The following is a 20,172-nucleotide window of genomic DNA, read 5'->3' as shown; positions in this document are numbered from 1 at the left end:
CGTCTCTTTTCCTTGTATTTTATAAACAGACATATATAATTAATTGTATTTAAGTACAAACATTAGTTTCGGGTTCTTGAACTCGAGAATTATTTAATTAAAAGTTGAAACCTCGTAAAAGAAGAAACAACAAGATCGTAAATTAAGAACGGTTCATCAAACTTATGAAAGCCAAAAATAATACGAAAAAAGAAAAAAAAAAACTGTATATACGGTACACGTATAGGAGCAGTTATACGACAAACTGTTCGTACAATAAAAAAAAATATATATATATAGCTGGTCTTGAACTCAAATATGCGTTCAATAATGGAGACTCGCCTTTAGAGAATATAAAGCTCTTCCTGATCACCTGCCTCCGGATAAAGAAGATGATGTATGATGCAGTCGGTGTATTTCCATGATTTATTGTTTGCTAGTATAGAAATATTTTACTCCTTTCTCCTTTCTTGTAATAGAAAGCTTTTGTACAAGTAATAAACGAACTTTGTACAGGAAATATGGTTGAATTTTCTAAAGAGAGGAAACGTGTCTTATATTTAAAGAAAAATATATAAATNATTATTTCACTTATAAATTATATAAGTTATTATAGCGATCGGTTTATTTGCCCATTTGTCTGTCTGCCTGTAGAACTTTAATTAATCTTTAATGAAGTTAAAATTATTAAAATTAAAAATATTGAATTTAATTATTTTCTACAGCATTTTAAATGAATAAAATTCTAGAAAAGTGTTTTCAAAATAACCTCCAAACAACGTCCACCATTCCTATTAGAGGTCATTATTCAGAGGTTTGAATGTATATATTATACAATTTTACTTAAAAAGATTGTTTTAACAATTAAAAACATAAAAATTATTGTAAAATAAAGTCAAACCTGTAAACAACGTCCACTGTCGAGAACGTAAACAATTACCATTGTTCACAGGTAGCCTTTGTTTAGAGGCTATTTCCTACAATAGTTTAAAAATATTTGTTAAAATGGCCATGGTCGTTGTAGAGAGGTTTCATTATTTTTCTCTAAAAAAAAATACCTTCAAAAATTATTTTTTATTTAAAATTTTGTGTTTTCTAACTCTTATAATAAATTTTATTATAAATAAAATAATAATAATAATAATAATAATAATTTAATGGTATTATGTGGTGACACTTCATTCTCTTGTTTATTATTATTTATCTTTTTTTTGAAACTTGCAGCTTATCTTATGAAAAATAATATACTTTTTGACCCACTTATTTGATAAGTTTTAGACAATTTTGTTGGAATTCAATAATATATAACTTCTTGACGTTAATAAAAGTTCGTTCAACCCATTTTGAACGACACTTTTCTTTTATTTTCAATCATTCGACACGTTTAAAAATATTTATAAACAAATATATAAATAAAAAATAACTTAAAAAAATATTTCTATTATTTTTTCCCTTCAAAAAATTGGAGGGAAAAAAAATCCATAAAATTCCCCAAATTTATTTTTAAAATAATTTCCATCAAATATTTAAATTAAACCGGCAACGAGTTGCTCTACTTTCCCGGCGACATTTTGGGTGTGGCGCCATCTGTTATCATATTTTAATAATAAAAAAAAAACGTTTTTATATTTTTAAATATTATAAAATACATTTATATTTGATAAAATTACATTAAAAAATTGTAATTATTTTTTATACTTTCTCTTAACAATTTTATTTTAATTTCATTAAAATAAATTTTAAACTTAAATTATATTAATTATATAACATATTAATTATTAACAAAAACATTTATTTAAAAAAAATAAATAATACAATATTCAGTATTTAAAAATTGTTTTAAAATCCCTTTAAAAGATTTTTAAGAATTAATTTTTAAAACGTTTAAAAAATTTATTTAGAAAATTAAAAAAAAGAAATTATGAATTGTTTTTTTAAAAAAATCACTTTAAAATTCAATTTTTAAAATATTTTCTATTGAAATTTATCTAAAAATAGCATATTTAAGACCCCCCAAAAAAATCCGCTCTAAATTCAAAGTAAAATATTTTAAAAGTGGCCAAATTTAATTTAAAATTTTAACAATGAATTTTATTNAGCTTTTCTAGCAAAGATTGGGCAATTTGATCAGTAAATATCAAGCAATACTTGATGAATTAGATCTAGAACGGACTTAGGCTTGTGGCCCTAAGCTGTAACATATAACAGGACCTTCTCCTCTACCAAATATGATACATGTAAAAACGTCAGGACCAAAGCTATAGAGGCCATAAGTTGCAGCTTGTTTAATTTACGTGCAGATTTGATCCTGATTCCTTCGAAACAGGATCAGACCCTAGCATGGAAGATGATAATCACTTTTGTTTATGAGATAAATTAAATGTTTATTGATCATTCTTTCTGAGAACTTGCAGAGAGATAATTACTATCAGAGTTCTTGATCAGTGCTTAGTGGAGTTCCTAGGATTTTTCCCTGATAATGTGTAGAAATAAAATTAATAAAGGATCAATAACTTCTAGGAATCGAGTAACATTTATTATTTCAAGATTCTGTTTAAAAGAATCAATAGAAATTGATTCTTTAGCGATCAGAATCTACTACAATGATGAGTCGTTTGAAATATCACATCTGTAAATGGCACATTATATTCTTCAGCATAATTAGATAGAAAATTTAATACAGTTAGACTTCAGAAGAGGAGAATTTACGAAAAAATCCCTCATACTCTGTCTCATTTCCGATCTACACCGTATTTATGGATATTTTGGCTATTTGGTTGATGTTTTACCTAATGAATTTTCAGCTGCAAGGACAAATTCCACTGCATGGTTACTACTATTAACATTGTTCAGATGTTAACAGTGATAGTGATGAGCCAGTGCAGCTACAAGGCATGGTTATAATGGTGTAAATGTTTAGTGGTGTTACCTAATTGGTTTATGGAAATTTAAGCCAATAAAGTAGTAAAAACGAAGGTATACTAAATATTTAACAGTCGTTTATGTGAGCTGTTGTATTTTCCATAAGATCAATGTAGTAAATTAAAGTTATGTTATAAAAACACAACTTTAACTATACAATAATACACAAGAGATTATTTAAAAAATGCATCATTTTATATTGTCATAATACAAAACTTACAACAAACGTATAAGCGAGGTCTTAAATTATTCAATATTGCTCGAAAGTTGATGTAATTTATTACGACAGTCTAAACGTTTCGAAAAATATAAATCCTTATTAGCATAAGAAAACAATTTCTGAGCATTGTTTTGAAGAAAATTGCAGTATAAAGTGCTCATCTTTTATTCTAGCAATCGGCTAATCAATTATTCTCGATATTTTTCATTCGAATGAACAATTCTGTAAATACTTAGTCAATTATCTATCAGTTAGTGATAATAATCATAAACTCCGCGGATAGAGATCTTAATATATGTAATTTCCGAGAATTTGTAATTCCAGATTTAGTATTTCAAGAACTCCAAGCATCATAAATTCATGAAAAACTATTGACCTTCATTCTGTGATGTTTACTCTTGCTTGGAATTGAAACATCATCCGCTCGACGTTCGACGTTCAACGTTCAAGATAGCGGCGCTCGACGTTCGACGTTCAACGTTCAAGATAGCTGCGCTTGACGTTCGACGTTTACGTTTTACAGATGAAAACTTCGGGCGCAACCTCGCTATTCTCATCCGAAGAAAAATGTTTAAACGAGAATATTTCGTGTTTAAAATAGACTTTTATAAAGAAATTTTGCAATTTTTCAATCCAATATTCATACAGCCAACCTCCAAATAACGTATACCTCTCAATAATGGCCACTTTCTCAGGAAAGTTAAACAAAACTACACATTGAATAACCCTCAAACAACGGCCATTTTTTTATGATCCTGTCAGTGGACTTTGTTCACAGGTTTTGGCTGTATTTAAGTGAATAAAACTTTCAATGTTTTCGCTGCACGTGTTGCGAAAGTATAACATTAAAATTCATAAACAAATAGAATTAAAGTTACAAGTAAAATAGTGTCCAATCATGAGCGAGGATTTTAATCAGGTGACGAGTTTTAAAATCCTCGCATCTTATTGGCCAGTTCTATATTTCAATCTGTAGTGTTCAAATTCTGTCTTCTGATTGGCCACTGCTCTACTGCGAATAGGAACATACTTTTAAAATGTAGTTTAATAATATATTATTTAAAAAATAAAAGAAAAAGCTTTATTTATAAAGAGAAAAATTTTTAGAATCTTAATTTAATTAATTAAGTAATTTGACAAAAATTTTCTAAGAAATTTACCTCAGTTTATCCAAGCATAAACAACAGATGATGAATTATTCATAGGAACAATAGTGAAAATAGTGGGAAAACTTTAAAAGAAAGTAAATTAAATTCATGTAAATTTCAAAAAAAAAAATTACATTAATTCACGAGAAAAATAAATAATTTTTTTTAAAAAAATTAATTAATTATATTCATTAATAATTGAATAAGGGTCAAAATAATGTTTTAATTTAGAGAGAAGACAGAATTTTGTAACGAAAAATGTAATTGGATGACTTTAAAAAGTTTAAAATAAATCAAATAATTCTAAAATATAATAAATAAATTTAAATGTATTTAATTAAGTTAGAATAGATGAATTAAATTTTATAACAGAAAAATTAGCATTTAAAATAATAAATTAATTAAAGAGTACAGTGGAGTAACGTCGCGTGGTGTCGCGCGCTAGCGATTAATTTTTCAAATTTTTATTTAAAATATATTTTAAAATGTTATTTAATTTGATTTAGTTAATTGAATAATTATCAATTAATTTATTTAATTATTTAGGTTTATTGATTAATTATGTTTATTAAAGTGTATTGTAAAAATTTCAGATGGCGGCGCGTTGACGCTTCGCATCAGCGCGCCGCAAGTTGGAAATTTCTTATCAAGTTTTTCACTATTTAAAACACGATAAAAGTAAGATTTTCTTAATGAAAAAATTAAAATATTTATTCTTAAGATATTTAATATTGTAAAAATCTTACTTTTAGACTAGTTTAATACCTAATATTAATGCTATTGTAGCAATATTAAGACCTAATCCAAACAGGAATTCACAGCACTTTTTAGTGTTTTTTATTACATTTTCTATATAGAAAGAATAAAAATCCGATATTAAATAGTTCATGCCATAAAAAATGTCAATTCAGTTTGCTTTTCTTATAGAAAATCAAGATGAATGTAGGAGCGAAGATCAAAATGAAGATGGTAATTAGCTTGTAAAGCAGCTTTTCTAGCAAAGATTGGGCAATTTGATCAGTAAATATCAAGCAATACTTGATGAATTAGATCTAGAACGGACTTAGGCTTGTGGCCCTAAGCTGTAACATATAACAGGACCTTCTCCTCTACCAAATATGATACATGTAAAAACGTCAGGACCAAAGCTATAGAGGCCATAAGTTTCAGCTTGTTTAATTTACGTGCAGATTTGATCCTGATTCCTTCGAAACAGGATCAGACCCTAGCATGGAAGATGATAATCACTTTTGTTTATGAGATAAATTAAATGTTTATTGATCATTCTTTCTGAGAACTTGCAGAGAGATAATTACTATCAGAGTTCTTGATCAGTGCTTAGTGGAGTTCCTAGGATTTTTCCCTGATAATGTGTAGAAATAAAATTAATAAAGGATCAATAACTTCTAGGAATCGAGTAACATTTATTATTTCAAGATTCTGTTTAAAAGAATCAATAGAAATTGATTCTTTAGCGATCAGAATCTACTACAATGATGAGTCGTTTGAAATATCACATCTGTAAATGGCACATTATATTCTTCAGCATAATTAGATAGAAAATTTAATACAGTTAGACTTCAGAAGAGGAGAATTTACGAAAAAATCCCTCATACTCTGTCTCATTTCCGATCTACACCGTATTTATGGATATTTTGGCTATTTGGTTGATGTTTTACCTAATGAATTTTCAGCTGCAAGGACAAATTCCACTGCATGGTTACTACTATTAACATTGTTCAGATGTTAACAGTGATAGTGATGAGCCAGTGCAGCTACAAGGCATGGTTATAATGGTGTAAATGTTTAGTGGTGTTACCTAATTGGTTTATGGAAATTTAAGCCAATAAAGTAGTAAAAACGAAGGTATACTAAATATTTAACAGTCGTTTATGTGAGCTGTTGTATTTTCCATAAGATCAATGTAGTAAATTAAAGTTATGTTATAAAAACACAACTTTAACTATACAATAATACACAAGAGATTATTTAAAAAATGCATCATTTTATATTGTCATAATACAAAACTTACAACAAACGTATAAGCGAGGTCTTAAATTATTCAATATTGCTCGAAAGTTGATGTAATTTATTACGACAGTCTAAACGTTTCGAAAAATATAAATCCTTATTAGCATAAGAAAACAATTTCTGAGCATTGTTTTGAAGAAAATTGCAGTATAAAGTGCTCATCTTTTATTCTAGCAATCGGCTAATCAATTATTCTCGATATTTTTCATTCGAATGAACAATTCTGTAAATACTTAGTCAATTATCTATCAGTTAGTGATAATAATCATAAACTCCGCGGATAGAGATCTTAATATATGTAATTTCCGAGAATTTGTAATTCCAGATTTAGTATTTCAAGAACTCCAAGCATCATAAATTCATGAAAAACTATTGACCTTCATTCTGTGATGTTTACTCTTGCTTGGAATTGAAACATCATCCTCCGTTTGCCATGAAACTGATACTCTTTCGCTCCTGCTCACTGATCTTTCTACTCATCACCTCTTCCCAAATGATGCTCGTCATTAAGTGCTTATAATCTATTGAATTCCTCTTCACTTATCTTTAATTTTCATCCTCTTTATAGATTTCATAGTCGGAATCAAAGTGGAAATCTTCTATGGTTAACCTACACGATGCTATACAATATAGTTTATCTCAACTATTGTACAAATGTAGAACACACAGTTACAGAGAAGAAATCTATTGAATAATAAATGAATATTAAGCATAAAATCATTAAAAATCAAAATGGATAAAATAGAATTAAAACAGAGAAAACTCTAACGATGTAAGTTAACGGTTTGGACTTTCTTATTTAAAAAATTAGAGCTGCTTTTATACAAATTTTCATTGTTTAGGAAGTAATTGATTTTGTTAATTATTGCTGTCCCCATCAAAAATCATGAATCAATTCTGGATAAAGAGTTTAAGTTTAGACAATTTGTTTCTATAATTGGCTTAATATATAATGGGTCAGTTTAAGTTTCTAAATAAAGCATTTATATTATTTAAATTGATAAACAAACAATCGAAGTCAACAAGAGCATCAATACGAATGCAGAATCTCCCGCGAAACTATAGAAAATTGTTAAGTCAGAATATGAATATCGAAGGAAATCTTGCTTAAAATTTATGAAGAAAATTGTAAAATTTTTCAAATAATTTTTAAAAAATATTGACGAAATCAATTGTGTTAAACACGTTTTATTAATTATATACGTGTATAATTAATAGAAGATAACGTTGACCTCATCAAAGTGGGATTGCCTTTCAAGTTTATCAATGGAATTTTGATTAGGAAATTAATGTTTCGGAGATAATAAGAGTTAAAATTAATGAAAAGAAGTAGTTCTTATGTTATGAGACAGAAGAGACGATACGAGACGATCATATATATCGAAGATGATGATAAAATATATGATGATACACTGATACATTTCTTATAAAATACACTTTTTTATATAAAATTTAAAACGTAATTGAGTATATTTTAAACAAATAAAACGATATTTAAATTAATTTCGAAGAAATTTTAATAATCTGAGATAAATATTCATCTATTCATGACTTTAAAATATTATTGTTCCATCTGATTATTTTTATTTTAGATTTTTGAATAAAATAACGAATAAATTTTGTAAATAATTCGAATTTAAATGTATTTTTTACGCAAATCAAGTCATAAGTAAAAACTAGATAAGAATCTCAACAATTGCAGCATCTTCCGCGAACTTCAATGATAAAGATCCCGTAAAGAACACGTGATCAAAAAACTTTCAAGGTCAAATAAACAGAATCTCTTAGGGAGTAATTTCATAATTATTATTATTATTATTATTATTTAAAATTCATATTTAATTAAAGAAATTTAGAAGCATTTGTGAAATTTAATAAATATAGAAAATAAAAGTACATTTTCCCTGTTAATTTTTATATAATATTAACAAAGGAAACGAGGAAACAATTACAGAAAGAAACAATTCTGGAAGGTTAAAGTTCAAGCGCATATCTGGCGATTGCAATATTGTTAATGAGTAATAATAATTTGATTAAAAGTGAAAATATAATTAAGCAGCTTTTTAGTAATCATTTGTAATTTGTATGAACGTGTCAGGAACAATAGAACAAAAGAAAGAAAACTAATTTAATTTTATAATTTCCGTATCTAGAAAAGTTTAATTTAATAAAATTACATAAATGCTGACGTGTAGATCCAAAAAAAAAACAGAAAAAAAAATCAGAAAATTAACGTAAAATTTACAATGAAATCTCATCAAAACTTAGTAACTGTGCAGAAGATTCATGCAGTTTAACTTTCAAATTCTATCCATTTTTTTATAATTATAAAATTAATATATTTATAATACGAATTTATTCTCTGATAATACATAAAACATTAATAAAATATCAAAATATTTCGAAAAAATTTAATAAATGAGTTGTACTGAAGAGGATCTGTTAGTAAGAAAATGGAGTTATAATTGAAGTACTGTATATAAATTATGGAATATATATAATTTAAAATGAGAGAAACGTAAAACAAATTAAGATAAATTTTCTAGGGCAATGTCGAATTGCCAATTAGGCCCAATAGACTAGGACCTATAGGTGGAAGGGTTTAGTGGGCGCAATATTTCTAAATACATCACTGTAGAGATGATAAATTGCCATGCCATGTTCTTCAGNCAAATTATTAATCGTAAACAATATTTTTAACTAGCAACAAAATTAAACTACAAAGAATCCAATAATTTTATCCCTAACATGAAAATTCCTTAGAGATAAGTCATTAATTACAGAAAAAAAAAGGTGAAGTTTAAAAATAAATTCAGCTAAGTAAGCTTAAAGATGATTTACAGTTTTGATGACTTTCTTAAATAGGAATCACATTAGTTGATCTATAAATAATTTCTTTAATATTGCAACAATTTTGCAATATCAAGCAAATCCTTCTAATTTAAGACATCAATTTTTATTCTTGTTTCCTTCTTCCGTTTTACTCTATAAATAATTAAGTTAATAATAAGAAAATAATGAGAATACAATCTACATTATGTTGCAGAAAATATAAAGTATGTACTGAAGAGGATCTGTTAGTAAGAAAATGGAGTTATAATTGAAGTACTGTATATAAATTATGGAATATATATAATTTAAAATGAGAGAAACGTAAAACAAATTAAGATAAATTTTCTAGGGCAATGTCGAATTGCCAATTAGGCCCAATAGACTAGGACCTATAGGTGGAAGGGTTTAGTGGGCGCAATATTTCTAAATACATCACTGTAGAGATGATAAATTGCCATGCCATGCTCTTCAGACTAGTGGAGGCAGCGTACAGCCCAACAATAAAGGAAGATCTTTTATTGTTCCCAAAACAACCGGAATTCGTATAGGTTGCCAGCACGTCATACAATACTTCTCTGTGATGTCACTACTGTGAACGAAGTTAGGATGCTAATAGTACGATGCTAAACGGTTATCACGCATGCAAATTTTCCTCTGCTAGTCGCCTAGTACTGTACGTAAAGATACAGTGTTCTATAGTGAGGTTTCTACCTATTTTTAGATGCGGCTGTATCCAGAAATCTCACTACAGAACACTATCTTATTGTGACATCGTGACAATGCCGGGCTACAATTTTTAATCATAGTTTTAATTTATTTCGTTTAAAATATATGCTTTCCATCTCAAATTAGTAGTGCCTTTCTCCTATACATCATACGTTTCCTTTAACGATAACAACTCTCCGTTAATCAATCTCATAAAAAAATATAGTCTTTAAATTATTAAAAGAAGAAAATAATATAAAATTTATTATTAAATACATAAAAAACGTATAATTATATAATTCATTTCATTATTTTTACGTTTTTTTTTCTTTTTCAAAAATTGTATAAGAGTTGCCTACTTCCTTTAATATTGCCAGCTCATTGATTTAAACTGTAACACTAAGTAAAATAATGGTTTCTTTATCAATTTTGATGCGAAAATGTAAAAAATGTCGTTACTTTTTGCACAGCTTTAATATTTTATTCACAGCACACTATAAATTTCTATAATGTACTCTATGACAAGCATTAAGCAAAATGAGAGGGAATTAGTGGCACGTTATCAACGGGTAAAAAAGGGCAATTGCCTGGGTCCATTGCCCAATAGGGAGCCCCAAATAAATCTTTTAGAAAAATGTCTGAAGTCATTACTTTACATAGGGCCCCCTAATGTAAATTTGTATGGAAATTATTGGAAGGAATGTAAGAGTACAAATCACAATGCCGTACTTGCCCAAATTAATTGAAACAATAAGCAAAATATGTCTTAAAAATTAACTTTGGATCGCCTTTGCCTCTTATGAAAGCATCAAATTCCAGATACGGATTTAATTTCATTGTTTTATTTCTTTCTTCCATATTTTCAATGTTTTGGCGAAACTTCTCACCACATTTCTCATTCACTTTTCCCAAATTTTCTCTGAAAAAATCGGAGATGTGAGTACTGTATTTCGCTGTCATATGGCATTCTCATTCTTTCACATTGTTCTACTAAATTTTTGATAAACTTCTTGTTGTTAGTCCCAAATCTATTATGAAATTATCCAGTTCTTGTTAATTTGGGAAATATGACTATTTACTGGTCCATACCTCTTTACTCGTCACACTCACCATCTGACTGGATTTCTATAGTCTACACACTTTTTAATAGTTATGGAATAAGATGCTCGTAGCAATGTGGAACCTATATTGAGTTATGTAATGGTATTCCGGTCTGAATACGTCTTGCAATTGAAAATATCCATCATACAAAAGAAACAGTTATCACGTTGACTCTTTTCTTTTCTCCAAATTCGTTGAATGGCAAATTGCATTGATTTCCTTGTGTCCTAAACCAATCTCCTGCAATGAACAGAGCGAAAATGCAGTGCCTAGACATGAAAGATCCAGTGACATGAAAATGCAGTGCCATAACACATGAAAGATCTGCCAAGGGGGTGCCTCTCTTGGCAGATCTTTCATGTATTATGCTACCTTATACGTTTAATTTTCATTACTTACGTCTTTAAATCAAAGGATTATCTTTNGACTGCATGGTTCGAAGACCTTCAAAGATGTAAATAGAAAACAGTAAGACTCTGCAAACCTTTCTATGGGATGCAAAGGTGATGACATTACTTGGTGTGCGCAATCAGGCTTCAACTGTAATTATATCGTAAACAATATTTTTAACTAGCAACAAAATTAAACTACAAAGAATCCAATAATTTTATCCCTAACATGAAAATTCCTTAGAGATAAGTCATTAATTACAGAAAAAAAAAGGTGAAGTTTAAAAATAAATTCAGCTAAGTAAGCTTAAAGATGATTTACAGTTTTGATGACTTTCTTAAATAGGAATCACATTAGTTGATCTATAAATAATTTCTTTAATATTGCAACAATTTTGCAATATCAAGCAAATCCTTCTAATTTAAGACATCAATTTTTATTCTTGTTTCCTTCTTCCGTTTTAATCTATAAATAATTAAGTTAATAATAAGAAAATAATGAGAATACAATCTACATTATGTTGCAGAAAATATAAAGTATGTAGGTAGCACGCTTCATTAATATAAATAACCTATACGTATTTCTCTCACATAAAGGACCACTGAACGTTAGTAGTTGGTCGCGGATTCGTGTCTCATCAAAGGGGACGTTTTCTGGGTTTTATAGGGAAATTAACCCATAATTTAACCCATAACGAGTATGATTGAAAGTCCACTTAGTGCCCAAAATTGAAAAAAATACGTCTATAAATTTTATATAGAAGCATCGTAATACAATACAAAAAATAAAAATTATTTTAAAATTTAATTTATAAATAAAATACTCAGAGTTACATTTAAAAAAAATCTTTTAGTGAATAAGATTTGTAAAAAAATAAAGTTTTATATATACTGTATATAAAAAAAATAGAATATAAAATTATTACAAGTAAAGAAAGAATTGAAACCATAACAAATAATGGAAGATTTAAAGTGAAAAATATATTAAATTTATACAATAAAATGTGTGAATGCTTCAGAAAAAATTCTAGCTTTTATATTTTTTTGATTTATATAGCCTAGATTTAATATAAGTTTATATATATATGTCTATAAATCAAAACATATAGCTCTATATATATATATAGTTAGAATCAACTTAACCTATATATAACTACACATTAAGCTGAAGTTGTACAAAATGTAATATATTCTATATTATTTTCTTTGTAGAGTATACAAAATTATATTTGCATAATAATATATATATATAATTTTTGCTTTAGGAATTATAAAAAATTTATTAGGAAAATTTAAATCTACGTATGGTTTCGTTGATTGGCTGAAACAGANGTAGTAAGAAAAACAAATGAAAAATGCGAACTAATGTAACGTCGTATGGTGAGTTTTTGTTCGTATCGTGGAGCAAAAATATGTTCGAATTTCATGTCGTATCCTGAAAATTTCGTATGCTGGGGCGTTCGTAACCTGAGGTACCACTGTAGATATAAATGAAAAAAACAAAATAATTCGTATTTAGACTTAGAAAATAAGATTATATTTCAACTTTTTAACATTAAGATAACGTATCTTAGTGTTTGTTTTTTTTACATTTACTTTACAAAGATTTATATTCTTAAATGGTGTCTGACAGTATAACAAATGTGTAGAAAAATAGACATTTTTCCAAATGACTTCCATCAGAAACAATGACTCGAATCTAAAAAAAATATATAATAAAAAAATAACAAAAAAAATTGCTATTTTCGGAGTTTAAAAGCAATCTTTCAAATGTTCCACAACATTAAGAAAGTATATGTCTGCCTTTCAAATTTTCGATGTGAATCGTTACAGTTTAGAAATGACTATTATTCAACGAGTTCAGTGGAATGACAATTTAAATTTGCTACTCATAAATCTAACTACCCCCCTCCCCTTTATAAAAAAAATATCTGTCCAGACTTCATTTTAACTAAATTCTTACAATAAATATGAATTATTCTCTCATTTATGTGTAAATAATGTGTGATTCAAAGTGACAAGTAGCTGTAAGTAAGCCAATAGTAACTACTGTACCATTAGTTTGCTTGACTTGTAAGCAAACCAATGGTATAGTGTGTAAGAAAACCAATAGTAATGCGTACTACTAAGTGACAAAAAGCTATAAACAAGCCAATGATTTGCATACAAGCCAAGAAATATTTGTAGAAAACTCAATATAATGAAACGAAGTATACCATTATCTTGCTTACTTATCTATTTCTAGTTAGAAGCTTATCTGTTTGTCTGTCATGCTTTATATCTATAAACTTTTAAATATAAACAGTCTATAGATATACTTTTGTATTATTATTATTTTTTTTTTTTTCTATAAATAACTTGAATTTTAATGTAGAAAATTCAAGTTACGTAAGAATTTAACTGAATTTTTAATAATGTATCATTCTTTTAATATTGTAAAAAAAAATATTTACAAAAATAAGTTAGAAAAAATACAGCACGATCCATTGATAAGAAGCTTATGATATGAATATTTTGCTGTTTTTCCACTTTAAATGGATCATAAAGAATTCATAATAAAAATAAAATAGTTGAGTGACATTGATAAAAACGTTTAATGAATTAGAAAAGATCTTTAATAGGATCGTTGGACTTTATTAAAAAATAATATTCAAAATATATTTTTTACAAATACTGTATTAAATTTTAAGAATTGATTTAATAATTATTATTTTTAAATATATATATTTAGTAGGAATTGCTTTAAAAAAAAACTCTTCTTGAATACCCACAAACACTTTAAAAATTAATTTTTTATTAATAAAATTTTACACATTTCGATTAATTGCCCCTTAAGAAACTTTAATTGTTCGTTTATCTTGTAAAATATTCCTTAAAAAGTAAATTTAACTGTATTAAGATATAAAAGCCCACCATTTGTCGAGTAGATAAAACCACTCCACACTTGTAGTTGGTCGTGGGTTCGGTCCTTGAAATTTTCTGAGTTTTCTTTACGATTTTAACACCTAAATAATTAAAACAAACAATAAACATTATCAAAAAATTTAAAAAAAATTATCCTTTGGTTGCCTAGCAACAAATATTCTTTTACTTGTCTCTAAGTATCAATTTTGAGAGGAAGATCAGCATCATCATCATCAACAACATCCATAATTTAATATTTATATTTTTATAATTTATTTTATTATTATATCTTCATTATTTATCTATTTATAAAAGAAAATTATGATAAATTATTGTATAATAATTAAAATATAACGAATATTTTAAATCATACTTAATTGTATCGGCGCTGAAATTATATTAAATGATTAAATAATTAATATTTATCTGTTAAATTAATTTTTAAAAATATATTTTTTAATAATTTATAAAAGATATTTTTATATTTTAAACATATATTTATAATAATAATATAAATGATCAATGTTATATTTGTCGTTTGTTTGTCTGTACGTAAATAAAAATCGATTATGTCTGGAGATCATAAAGTCTTTTTCTCATAATTCTCAAAATTCTTCAAAATTAATAAACTTTTTCTTTGATTTTTATCTAATAAAATATATAAACAATAATTCTCTTTAAGAATAAATTAAATTAAATGAATATCATCGACAAAATTTAGTTTAGAATAGAAAGAATTTGTAGGTATAGCATTGCTAAGCATTTGTACTATGCACGTCCTGTATGTCGGTCTGTAATGATGTACAGTACATGGCTTTGATGAGAATATATAGTAAAAAACATGCTAACAATTTTAAAAATACATTTACAGATGTATTTATTAAACTAATAAACATTATTATTAGTTAAAATTAAATGTTTTAGAATATGTTTTAAAAACATAAATTATTATATCATAATCTTAATGCATATCTTAAAATGATAGTTGAGATAATAGTGTACCTCCTATGGTAAATACTTCTAGTGATCAGCATCAAAATACACTCATTGACAAGTGGAGGCGTTGGAATTCAATGAAATTCTATTAGTCCAAACGTAATGACAATGGAAATGGAAGCCATTACAATATCACAGCAAATGGGAATTTCCTGTACAACAATATAAAGTAACCTTTGGTACATGGTAATATTTCTTCTTGTGAGTAAATCTGTTGCAGAATAGAATACGGATCCTGTATGATATTCTGCAATGTTGCAACTACCGCTCCAGATCTCTCACACTCGTGCATGGATAGATGTTAGAGCTCAGGGTTTCATGAACGTACCGCTTTGCCGTCAATGTCCTTTGCACCAAACTACTTGAAGTGGCCGTCTGTCATACGAAATGACTCCCAGACCAACCTGCCAGCGGTTGGAGCAGTGTACCACTCAACAGTAAGAGCGGAATTAAAATGCTTACCAGTGATCTTCCATAGTCTAACATAGTGGTCGACTGTTTCCAAACAGAATGAGGATTCGTCGCTAAAGACGATAGCAGTCATGCTGTTCTGTCATGGCATCATTGAAAACAAAGTGATGGGCAAAGATGCCATTGCAGTTGTTCATGCTTACCTCACGATCCGACAATCATTTCTTTTGACAATCTGTCTGGGATGTCCAGAAACTATCGGGCACTGTATGTGTGTCTTTACGTAGCCACTTCCTCCAACACGCGATCAAAATTAAAACAGGCGAGCCTAGATGACGGGAAATTCAGTGAAATGATCATCCCGCTTCCCTCAGCTCAGTGATTCTATCCAAGAAGTTCTATCTCAAACTTCAGCTGTGCGCAATATCTTTGACTGCATGGTTCGAAGACCTTCAAAGATGTAAATAGAAAACAGTAAGACTCTGCAAACCTTTCTATGGGATGCAAAGGTGATGACATTACTTGGTGTGCGCAATCAGGCTTCAACTGTAATTATTTACACACCTGAGACATAACTGTAAGCCAAGTTGTGTAGTAATTGGACAATTTTATCTGGCGTGTGACATTTTCGTCATTTAAATGTATTCCTAAATAACTTAATTAAGATAATAATCGTGGGTTCGGCCAGGCTTACCCAGTTAGCGAGGGTCGGGCCTCCGGGAGAGATTTCTGGATTTTCGACTCACCCAGATTCGATCCTGGATTTCCCTTAGCAATCTCGACTATCTAAACTGATAAAATGGACGAAAATTTAATTAATTAATTAAAGAAAAAGCTCTCTTAAATACGAATTTAAACGCGAATAAACTTTTAAAATGGTATATAAAGTACCATTTAAAATTGGTGAAGTATTAAGTGGTACAATAGATTATCTAGTTAATGTACTTTAAAACAAATTCATTACTTTTTAGAACAAAAATAAAATTAAATAGCACAATTGATTTCCAATAAGATCAAATTGGATCATAGAATTGAGATATCCAGCTGTAGGCTGTTGGAAAACAAGTAAAAAATACTAATTCTTCTAATAAAAATAAGATATTTCTTTATAAATTCTTTAGTAGGAAAATCTTTAATAATATAATTATAAATAATTCCCTAGAATAGTATTAAATTTCTTAGTAAATTAAAGCTATTAATTTTAAACTGTTCAAGAGTATCGAGTTAACTCGTATATAACGAGTAAATTAAACACTAGAGAATACAATGTAATACATATTAGACCCCCGCTAGTAACCGAGTGGATAAAATTACTGTGAACACAGGTCGCGGGTTTGGACCTAACCAACGTGCTGGCTACTTTTTCCGAGTGTTCTACGCGTGTCAACACCTAAATAGGGGTAGGGTGCAATTTTCCAAAGAAAGTCCTTACAGGTGACATTCCTTGTTCATGTGTTGCATTACTTATCCCATTATACCACAATACATATTTTCTTTGTATCGTTTTACACGAAATATGTGAATTTTGCCTGAAGTAAAAGTACAGAATAGAGTATTTTTTTTAAAGAATTCTATCACTAATTTCATTTACGAGTACTACGGTTCTTCAGAATTGAATACTGGACAAATTGATCCATTTATCGGCCCAGTTGACAATCTATTTACCAGACAATTGACCTATCTGGCACATTTCTTCAATACTAAACCACTCTGGAACGATTTAGATCGTAACAAACAAAAAAATAAATAAATAAATAAAAATATTTTAAATAATTCTTATCGATGTTTAAAGTTAGTAAAGTGTGACGTAACAGCGTGAAACTTATAATAAAATCATTTTAAATACGTTTAACTTTCTATACTCGTTACGTAAGTGTACAAATGGATTCAGACACGTGCCATTTCTCATTACGGATTTTACTCGATGTGTTTACGTAATTAGCTACAATTTCTGTTATGTTTGCTTGATTTTTGTATGTTTCCACTCTTAGAATATGATAATGCGTAGTGTAAATAATCTATTTATGCTTAAAAAATATAGAAGTAAATTTGGGAAGGGAGGAGTGTCATCAATAGTTGGAAAAATTAAGAAAAAAAAAATCTCACTTGTTGTGTATTCGATAAAAATAACGAGGTGTGTAGATATTATACAGATATGTAATGTAGAAATTTGAATAATTATTATCTCTTAAAGCAAATAAACGTTAAAGCAAATGAACTTAAAGCGTACGATGCGATCTGTCGATGCGCTTTTAAAGCAACATGGCGGATGAGAACAGATGAAACATATCTAACCTTATCAAAACTATGGGAATGTTGGAAAATGGTCCCTATTAAGGAGTTCGACAAGTGAAGAGAAAACTCATAAAACTCTACGCAGCCAGCCGTTGGTCAGGTGCGAACCCGCGACCAACTACCAATGTTTAGTAGTTTTATCTATTCGGTCACTGGTGGGCCTTTATAAAGAAAGATAAATTCTTTTTATGTTTACTGTTTGAAAAAGGCTTTACAAATTAATATAAATGATCGTATGCGCTTTAGAAAAATGATTTCTGTGCGATAAGCAGATAGACTCGATCATTATAAATACTCGCGACTGACTTTTGGTAGTTTTTCTGCTTTCAACTCTCATTATAGACAAATTATTTCACAAGAGATCCACAAGTGAATAAGAAAGATCTGAACTTTTTTTCCTAAAAGCTAAAAGCGATTAATTTAAAAATAGACTGAAATAGTCGATAAACTATCTGTTTAAATACACCTATGTGTTTTTATTCGGCCTTCTGTTTAGGATATAAATTACTTGAATAAATTGAGAAAAAATTTGAATCGAGTTAAGTAAACTTTAATTAAAAATTAATATTATCTGTTTATACAGGAAATTTTTTAGAATTATCATTTAAATTTCAAATTGTTAAATGATATCAAGTAAATCCTACTAGTGACAGAGTGGATGAAACCACTAAACAATAGTCGAGTGACGAGTTCGCACCTCACCAACGAGCTGGCTGCGTGGATTTTTCACGTGTCTAATTGCCAAAATAGGACCCAGTTTTCCATAGAAAGCCTTTCCGGGATGTATCCCCCCTTGGCTGATTGCCCATGTGTTGAGTTGCAATTTTCCATCAAAACCGAACTAAATTAATATGAAAATAAATGTTACACATCTATTCCTAAAATGTAAATCATATCGATTGTTAAGGAAAGAATTTTTGATCACCGAAATTGGTGGTGATGAGAAAGACTAACGAACATATCCCCTAAGAGAGAAGGACTTTCAATAAAAAACTAGGTCATAAACAGCACCCGTTTAGTTGTTACGCCGTGTGAAAAAAGCCCGGAAAACTCGACACGGCCAGTCCGTTTGTCAGTGCAAACCCTCGACAAACTATCAATATTAGAAGTTTTATTCATTCGACCAATAGTCAGCACAGACTAGAATTATTACTAGACAATGATTATTACAGTCTATCTTAAATACAACCTTAATAATCAATCTAATTAATAATTTAAATTAACAAAATATCTGTAAACTCAATTTTTAATTATAAAATTTAAATCTACTAAAGTAACACGATAAAGGTCTCAAACAGCTAAGTAAGCAAACCAATGACAGTCCGTCTTATAATATAAGAAATAGACGATGTCATTGGTTTAAATTGGATTGAGGAAATCTTCCTTTTTCAATAAAGAAAGAAGAAAATTCATTTTTAAAGTATAAAACAAATAATTAATTTTTATAAGATATTTCTTTTTTTTTATTAGTTCATTTATTAGAGGAGTTGATATTTATTTTTCCTTAATGAACTATACAAGAATCTTCACTCAAGAATCATCAATGTAATGATCAAATATTGTGAGATTATCCTGTATTTGATTATCTTTTAGTGGATTACCTTGTAACTGGCACTCAAATTTAGTGGCAACTTTCCTCTCGGGGCATCTCTTCCCCCCAATTACTCTACATCTTATAAAGATGAAGAAGTAACATATTTTTTTATTATTATTATTTCAGATTAAATTACTTAAAGCATTTGTTTCATTTACATTATTTATATATTTTATATGTTTAATACAGTCGAATCTTTAATAAAGGCCAACTCCCAACAGAGGCCACTTCTAAACGGCAGCCATTTTGTCAGGTATTTTTTTGGGGGGGAGCAAAAACGCGTACAAAATAACCTCCAAACAACGGACATTGTTTATATACGCTTCGGTGGAGGTTTTATTTCATATTTGATAAAAATTACCTTTAAAATTTTATGACATTTCTTTCTAATTTCGTAAAGGGGATGCCCAAAAATCAGTTAACCGTTCTATGATATTTTGTTTTACTATTTAATTATATTTTAAAGCAAGTTTACATTTATTTTATATAATAATAAAAAATGCTCTGTTCTTACGGTTCATATTCGCAAATTTTATTTCCAATACACAGAACACGGTTAACTGACTTTCGAACCATTCTGTATTTAACTGTAAAATTATTAAGAGAATTTTTATTTTATTTTATATAAAATTTAATAATAATAAT

At 28.3% G+C, this 20,172-nt stretch overlaps 1 long non-coding RNA gene across 1 annotated transcript; it reads right to left on the bottom strand.

The window, feature by feature from the left end:
• Positions 1 to 321: 321 nt before the first annotated feature.
• LOC111627580 lies at positions 322 to 948 on the bottom strand. Its single transcript, XR_002757029.1, has 2 exons — positions 881 to 948; positions 322 to 513 (listed from the first exon to the last, which is right to left on the bottom strand). It is a non-coding gene; the product is annotated as an uncharacterized LOC111627580 (long non-coding RNA).
• Positions 949 to 20,172: the final 19,224 nt, after the last annotated feature.

This window comes from Centruroides sculpturatus, unplaced genomic scaffold (assembly GCF_000671375.1).
Source record: "Centruroides sculpturatus isolate CEXI.00-Female unplaced genomic scaffold, Cexi_2.0 scaffold491, whole genome shotgun sequence".
Classification (NCBI taxonomy): Eukaryota; Metazoa; Arthropoda; class Arachnida; order Scorpiones; family Buthidae; genus Centruroides; species Centruroides sculpturatus.
This window is presented reverse-complemented; position numbering and strand designations above follow the sequence as displayed.